Source organism: Beta vulgaris, chromosome 8 (assembly GCF_026745355.1).
Source record: "Beta vulgaris subsp. vulgaris cultivar EL10 chromosome 8, EL10.2, whole genome shotgun sequence".
Taxonomy (NCBI): domain Eukaryota; kingdom Viridiplantae; phylum Streptophyta; class Magnoliopsida; order Caryophyllales; family Amaranthaceae; genus Beta; species Beta vulgaris.
In genome coordinates this window covers 41734783-41741500 of record NC_079209.1, presented here as the reverse complement: position 1 = coordinate 41741500, position 6718 = coordinate 41734783, and the positions used below count along the sequence as shown (strand labels likewise).

General features: G+C 35.8%; 1 long non-coding RNA gene across 1 annotated transcript; it reads right to left on the bottom strand.

Annotated features, from left to right (window-relative positions):
* Window positions 1-3666: 3666 nt before the first annotated feature.
* LOC125492304 (uncharacterized) lies at window positions 3667-5394 on the bottom strand. The gene is made up of 2 exons (XR_007268830.2): window positions 5054-5394; window positions 3667-3905 (listed from the first exon to the last, which is right to left on the bottom strand). It is a non-coding gene; the product is annotated as an uncharacterized LOC125492304 (long non-coding RNA).
* Window positions 5395-6718: the final 1324 nt, after the last annotated feature.

The window sequence follows — 6718 nt, the reverse complement described above, 5'->3', positions numbered from 1 at the left end:
TTTGGAGAAAGTAGCATTTTTGGGTCATTTCGTGTCTAAGGAAGGAGTCTCAGTAGATCCTACCAAAATTCAAGCTGTGAGTAGCGAGTGGCCAACTCCAAAGAGTGTGTCAGACATTAGGAGTTTCTTGGGTTTAGCTGGCTATTATAGGAGATTCGTGCGAGATTTCTGAAGATAGCAAGCCCCTTGACTAATTTGATGAAAAAGGAGTCCAAGTTTGAGTGGAATGAGAAGTGTGAGGAAGCTTTTCAGATCTTGAAGGATCGTTTAACCACTGCACCTGTTTTAACCCTACCTGATGGGAATGAGGATTTGAGGATTATAGTGATGCTTCGAAAAATGGTTTGGGTTGTGTGTTGCAACAGAATGGTAAGGTAATGCTATGCATCGCGTCAATTGAAACCTTATGAGGCTAATTACCCTACCCATGTTTAGAGTTAACTGCCATAGTGTTTGCATTAAAGATTTGGAGACATTATCTTTATGGAGCAACTTGTAAGATATTTACAGACCATAAGAGTTTAAAGTACATGTTTACTCAAAAAGACTTGAATATGAGGCAGAGAAGATGGTGAGTTGATTAAGATTACGATTTAGACATCCAGTATCATGAGGGAAAGCCAATGTGGTGGCTGACGCCTTGAGTAGGAAATCGAGTCATAGTTGAGTACTTTGATAGTCCCTGAGGAGTTGTGAGATATGCAAAGGTTGAGCCTAGAAATTTTAAATCCTGGGGAAAGTGAGGCTAGACTTAGTAATCTTTTTTTAGGAGTGTCAGTTTTCGACGAGATTATTGAGGGTCAAGTCGGGGATGAGCACCTAGACAAGATCAAGGAGAAAATGAAGCAAGGAAAGAAGTAGACTTCAAGATTCATGATGATGGGAGTCTAAGGTTTAAAGGGAGGTGGTGTGTACCACAGAAGTGCAATGACCTTAAGAGACGTCTTATGGACGAGGGGCATAATACTCCATATTCTGTGCACCCTGGGGTGACAAGCTGTATAAAGACCTTAAGGTGATCTATTGGTGGCCAAACATGAAGCGAGAGGTAGCTGAATATGTGTCTAAGTGTCTGACCTGTCAGAAGTGAAGATAGACCATAAGAGACCCATGGGAAATTCAATCGTTAGAGGTCCTGGATGGAAGTGGGATTCGATTTCTATGGACTTTGTGACTGCCTTACCCAAGACGAGAGTGGAAATGAACCATTTGGGTTATTGTGGATAGACTGACCAAGTCCGCCGTGTTTCATACCTATTAAGGAGACATGGAAAAAGAAGCAACTCGCTAAGACCTATATCAAACTGTAGTGAGATTGCATGGAGTTCCAAAGGACATTATCTCGGATCGTGACTCTAGATTTCTATCTAAGTTCTGGAAAAAGGTCCAATTAAACCTTGGGACAACATTGAAAATGAGTACCGCCTTTCACCCTGCGACCGATGGTCAGACTGAGAGGACTAATCAGACTATGGAAGATATGTTGAGAGCTTGTGCAATTGATTTTCAAGGAAGTTGGGAGGACCAATTAGATTTGATTGAGTTTTCTTACAACAATAGTTACCATGCGAGTATAAAGATGGCACCTTTGAGGCATTATATGGACGGAAGTGTAGAAGTCCCATTTGCTGGAATGACTTTAGGAAAATATAGTTTTGGGGACTGAATTTATTGAGGAGACCGTCAAGAATGTCAATTGATTCAGGCTCGAATTCAAGCTGCGCAAGATAGGCAGAAAAGTTATGCAGATTTAAAACGTCGCGAAGATGATTTGCTGTAGGTGATAAAGTATTCTTGAAAGATATCACCCACTAAAGGCGTTATGAGATTTGGGAAAAAGGGCAAGCTAAGTGCTAAATATGTAGGCCCATATGAGATTTTGGAGCGCATTGGGAAAGTAGCTTATAGATTGGCATTGCCAATGGAGTTTGAAAAGATGCATGATGTATTCAACATCTCCCAACTTAAGCGCTATATCCCTGATGAGCGTCATGTGTTAGAGCCTGAAAGAGTGCAGATAGATAGTAGCCTACATATGAGGAAAGACCTGTCAAGATTCTCGACAGGAAAGTGCGTAGTACGCGCAACAAGATGTTCATATTGTCAAAGTTCTTTGGTCTAACCACGAGTCAGAAGAGGCAACGTGGGAAGCCGAAGAGATATGAAGAAAAAGTATCCAGACCTATTCCTTGAGGTGAGTTACGAGGGCGTAACTCGTTTTCTTTAAGGGGGGTAGAATGCGATAAATTTCGCGCTTTTGTCTATTTTTATGAGATTTTCATGCATATGTATGCCTATGTCGGGCAATTTGCACATGTTAGTGCAAAAGAAGTAGAGTCTCCGCATAAGAAAAGTGTTCATAAGTAACACAAGTGTTTTAAAAATGGGAAAGTGCACAGAGGCACTATCTTTCTTCAAAAGTTTTCGAAATGTTGAGTTCAAACTTTTGAAAGTACGAGGGTTTTGTGTTAAGTTTCGGGACGAAACTTCTTTTAAGGGGGGTAGACTGTAATCCCCCACAATTTTTAAAGAATTTCATAAATATATTAATATTTATGTAGTTATATTTAAATCCAAATGAGTTTGGAAAATGATTTGACTTTTAAAAAGGGTTGACTATTTTAAAAGTCAACTGAAATTATTTTTCATAGCTTAATAAAATTTGAAATATTTTAATTAAGCATGTTTTAATAAGAGTTTAAATACTAAAAGTATATTGAAAAGGTAGTTAATGGAATCGAAAGCCCAAAAGTGATAAAAAGGGAAAGAGTAATTTGATGACTAAAGTTTTAGATAGCTCATCTTATTAGTCATCAAGGTTCACTAATTAAAATCTCTTTCCTAAGCCCACAAGTACAAGCCTTTATATAAATATCCTAAAAACCCAATTATTTTACCCTACACACTTTATTTCTCTCCTCTTCTCACGTCATTCTTCCTCTCTCCACCACTACAAGAAAAATCGTCTATAGAGGCAAGGTAAATTTGCCTCTAAAAACAAAGATGTAGCCTCTAATTACTTTTTGAAGCAAAATTAGTGGTTGTTTCTAATAGTTCCGTCGCTAATTAATGGTTGCCTCTAAATGTCCCCTTTTAAGGCGATATAACTTGTTGCCTCTAAAAGGCTCTATATTTAGAGGCAACAATATATTTTTGCCTCAGAATATAATTAGAGACAACCATATATTCTTATCGCAAAATATAATTAGAGGCAATATGAAATATTGTTTCTAAAAACCATATATTCAAAGGCAACCATATAATTTTGCCTCGCAATATTGTTAGATGTAATATAATAAGTTGCTTCTAAAAACCATTTATGTTTATGGGTAATTATATGATTTTGCTTCGAAATATAATTAGAGTCAATATAAATTTTTTTTTTCTGAAAATTAATATATTTAGGAACAACCATATTATTTTAACTCAAAATAGAATTAGAGACAATGTCTTGTTTTCCAAATTATTGATATTCAAATGTAATATGACCAAAAAACAATTTGGTGCACTATTTTTAAATTTCCAAGCATGATAACCTATAATAAGTAACCTTAATAATATTGCAAAAGTAAACCAAAAAATTTCAAGAAAATCAAAGATCTATTTTACTCTAAGCAATATTATTAACCAAAAGCGAATAAACTGTAGTACAAGCTCAAAAACCGCAGTACAACATTAATCAAATAAAACACAAAGATAACAAAAAAACACCAAAGTTGAACCAAATCAACATTATCCACAATAATACAAAATCTCAAATCTTAATGATCTCAATAATCAACTATACATGCATTAAGAGTTTGCCTAAAAGAAATTGAAAGAACCAATTTGTTAACTATACAATTTTTTTTGGAGAAGCTTGGATTCCTACTCATGCTAGACTTCTCATCATCTTCAAACATCCGCTACATCATAAAAAGAATTAGCCAACCAATGAAAAATTATAATAAACATTAAACAAGTCACTTGAAAACCTCAAAGTGACATCAAACTGAATATTAAGGAAAAAAATCATAGGGACTTCATTAGTTAAAAGAAAACAAGTCACTTGAAAACCTCAAAGTTGAGCCACAAATCATGCATTGCAGATTTTATATACTCAAACTTGAAACCAGAAAAGAAAAAAAATTACATTACATTGATGCACATAATTTTTTATCTCTAATTGTGCTTTAGTTACAACATTCAAATAAAACAGAGCATCATTAAATCAATCATAATTTTAGTGAGGAAAATATATCTATCAGAAAATGAACCGTAGTTCCAAAACATAAACGATCGTTTAGAGGAATTTCAAAACCCGCATGTAACTTAACCTACATTTTCTTGTGAAAATTGAAGTGCAATCGTCTAGGACCAGCCACAGAGCCCTACACCTCTCTCCGAAATCATCCTCCAAGAATCACCTCACAATTATAACGATAATCAATAATCAATCTTAACTAATCTAAGAAAATGAAACCATAACCAATTCCTAATTTAGAAATTATCAACCTTTAACGTTCTAATTTCCTTAATCCTTAATTCATCATGAGAATTCTAATTATAGAGCCAAACTAACTAAATTCAACTCACAACCTTCACCTAAACCAAGAACAACAACGCACTGCCACAACTACAACAACGCACTGCCACAACAACAACTACAACAACAAACAATAACAACAGCAACCCAACAACATCCATCACAACAACTCCACAACAACCACCACAACTACAACAACATCCATCACAACAACTCCACAACAGCCACCACAACTACAACAACAGGGCAGCAACAACAACAAACAACAACAACTCAACACCACCACTACAACAATCCGAACGACAACAGAACAAAACTACCAACAACAACAATAACACCAGCAGTAACAACAACAACGCTACAGCCACACCAACAATCATAACAGCAACAACAACACCAAACCAGCAACAATTCACAACCCATTAACTATAAACCACCACAACAGAACAACAAACACCAGCAACTCGGGCTTGGTATTTGTAAATTTCAAAAAGAAATCAGAAACTGAATTAACGAGGTATGATTTACCTCTGCTCACAAGAGCAGCGAAGAACAGGGGACAGAAGGGTCTCGAAGCTTCGGCAAGGCTGGTTGTCGGTCTGTTGGTGGGGCGCACTTGATGAGGCGATGGAAGCAGGCGGCGGTTTCCGATCGAGTAGCTACAGGAGTACCGAACAGAAGCAGCAGCACACAAAGCGAACGACGCGCGAAGGGAAGAGGGGAGCTAGGCGTCGAAGTGGTATCGGGTTCCGGCGAGATAGGGAAAATTCCGGCAACATCAGGCGAGAGAAGAGAATTAGGCTTTGGGTTTAACTGGGAGACATAGAAGGGTTTGAGGGTTTGACGGGAGTGAGGGAACGGGTTTTAGGGGGTTTGGTTTGGGTAACCACCAGTATGAGAAGGAATGGGGTTTTGTTAAGTTAAACCGATAAAAGGGGAAAAAAGAATTAGAGGGTAAACCGATTTTGGTTTTTCAAATTTGCGAAACATCGTTTAACTAATTGCACGAAATCCAAAATATAAAATAATAATCACAGAAATAATCTCATATAATTAAATAAATAAATACATTACAATATGACAAATACAAATAATACTCCACAACTCAAATTAAATAAAAATTTTCGATATCTAGAATACACTATTGTTTATTTATGGAACTTGTGAGTTTGTCGCTATGAAATTTATATGACACTAAATACAAGGCTTTAGAGACAACTAACATATTTGATGCTAAAAAAATTGGCTTAGAACAACTAATTCATGTGACGTTAAATACATGCTTTAGATACACTAACTACAGTTGATGCAAAAAATGGCTTTAGAGACAACTAAATTCATGTAACGCTAAATACATGGCTTTAGAGACAACTAACTACAATTGATGCTGAAAAAAATGGCTTTAGAGACAACTTAAACTCATGTGACGTAAATACATGGCTTTAGAGACAACTAACTACAGTTGATGCTAAAAAAATGGCTTTAGAGAAACTAAATTCATGTGTGCTAAAAATATGGATTTAGAGACAACCAATATTCATGTGATGCTAAAACATGGTTTTAAGGCAACAACATTCATCTGATGCTGAAAAGTATTTTAGAGGCACCGGAATATACTTGACACTAAAAACCATATAATTTAGAGGCAACCATGTTTATGTGATGGTAAAAGAGGTTTTAGAGGCAAGTCGGCCAAATGATGTGCCTCTATAGCCAATTTTTTTTGTAGTGCACTCGACATTCACTCTCTCTCCTCCTTGTGCGTCGTTTCTTCAAGTTTTCTCTCAAAAGTTTGTCTCTTCTTCTTCAAGTAACGTTTCTTGTTCAACAAGAAACGTCACAATGTTTTTTTATAGCCAAGAACTGACTGACCCGGCCCCTCCAGTGGCTGCTGCTGTCCGGCGCCCTTCCTCATCATTGTTGTGGTTGTTTTTTCTTCCTCTCAAGATTCATTAATGTACTAGTTTTTATGTTATTTTATTAATAATTAACATGTTTATGATTTAAATTACTGTTTATGCATATATATATTCGGTTATTATTTATACATAAAATTTCAGATTTAATATGTTAAGTTTATTTAGTTTTTTATCATGAGATTTATAGTTTTTAGGTTTTAATTACTAGAAACTATATATATAAAGTATAAATCATGAATTTGTTAGTACATAATTTTATATGTATGAATATATT